The following is a 1,923-nucleotide window of genomic DNA, read 5'->3' as shown; positions in this document are numbered from 1 at the left end:
CCATAAAGTCGATTCCCCAGACATCAAAAAATTATACTTCTTGAATATTCTTTAAGGTCATCTCACTGTGTCTTGAAATGTTTCCAGTGCATTGGTATTGATCACATTTGATTATGAAAGCATGCGCATCGCGCCATAAAATTATCCAGTAGAGGCTTGCTTGAAAGACCTTAGTGCAGGTCTTGGATGTGCTCGTATGTCCTCCATAAGGAATGGAGTGGCAATGAGTAATGATATTTGGTATCTCCTCTTCAGGAACACAACGAAGGAATATGCCGTCTGCTTCTTGTAGTGGTAAATTCATGACCATAAAGCTATGGATAAGCTTAACGTTAATAAAACTAGAGTCGCCACCGTGCTTTTATTGTTTCCAAAGGAAAAGGGAAAAGTACAAACAAAACCCAAAGATAAGAATTTTTTAAATCAAAACTAATAAAAAGCCAGAGATTACAGGTAAGGGGGTTGGTTACACAGAGGGAAGGTGTTAGCACCCTGTCGCAGCCCGAAAAATGGAATGCGAAAAAAAAACAACCGACGAAGAAAGATAGGAGAGTCGCCACCGTGCGTTATTTATCCCAAAGGAGGGAAAGGAAACGCTCGAAGTAAACCTGGAAAAAGGAAAGGACAAGACAGGGTCTCGCAACCAAATCTTGGGTTCGGGAGTCGATTATGCGAAGGGAAGGTATTAGCACCCCTACGCATCTGTAGTACTCTACGGGATCCACTTTTGTAGTTCTTGTCTAAAGGGTGTGGATTTATCTAATGTGTTATTTACTAAAAAAGGGGGTCAAAAGAAAATGACTCGCACGGATGTCGCATCCACTGCATACGTATCTCATCTGAATATGAGAGTCAGAGTCTTCGTAGCTCGGCTACCTAGGGGTTAAGGGTAATTGTGCTCGCTAAGACATCGCGTCTTATGCCTACTTATCTCATCTGGAATAAGAATCAGAGCAAGCCGTAGTTCGGCTAGCTACGGGGTTATGGATTGGGTTTTGGACGAACGACGTTAGTACGCAGTCTACCGGATGCTCGACCTTTGGAGACTTACTCGCCTGTAGTAGAAGGAGTAAACATGTTAGGAGAAGAAAAATCAATGAGTTGGTAGGGTTAGGGATGCTCATGCAAAAAGGCAGTCCTTGACGAAGGAACCGCGCTACCTGTGGGGATACGAACACATACAAAACAAACATGTATAAAGTAAACGTGCCAACAAGGCAATCAGAATAAATCTCCCAAATGGTATCCCACAAGCAAAGTGGAATATCCAGCGAGCTATCCGTGCAAAAGTCATGTGAGCCTTCACAAAAACTCAACAAAAGGGTTAGTGAAACACGATAAGGATTAGGAGAAAACATGCTATGACAAACGTAAGTCAGATTAGAGCAAAACAGAAAAAAGAAAATGCTACTGTCGCGATCGCTACTCTCTCGCCTAGCGAAGGTGCTAGCGAGCGCCTGCGGGTTTTGGATTTTTCATGGATAACAGTGTGGTTTCAGAAACCTCAAACACTATGTCATACACTTCAGAAATTAAACGATTAGGCATTCAAGGCATTATTTATACATTCATACATAATTATGAACCCGTGGGCAAAAACCTAATGAAATTCATCCATCATACCTCAAACCTTCAGAGTATTCAACTTCAAAGCACAAAGGTAATGGGAATAAGGGCAAACCTGATTGGAGAGATCGGTTGAAATCAAATGGCACGGCTGGATTTGCAACCCAATGTTAGGTGTAGCAACTTGAAAAATACAGTGCGCGAAAAAACAATCGGCGAAAGAAAATGACAGAAGAGTCGCCACCGTGCGTTATTCATCCCAAAGGAGGGAAAGGAAACGCTCGAAGTAAACCTGAAAAAGGAAAGGACAAGACGGGGTCTCGCAACCAAATCTTGGGTTCGGGAGTCGGTTATGCG

Source organism: Lathyrus oleraceus, chromosome 5 (genome assembly GCF_024323335.1).
Source record: "Lathyrus oleraceus cultivar Zhongwan6 chromosome 5, CAAS_Psat_ZW6_1.0, whole genome shotgun sequence".
NCBI classification, from domain to species: Eukaryota; Viridiplantae; Streptophyta; class Magnoliopsida; order Fabales; family Fabaceae; genus Lathyrus; species Lathyrus oleraceus.
Note: the sequence above shows the minus strand (reverse complement) of the source record.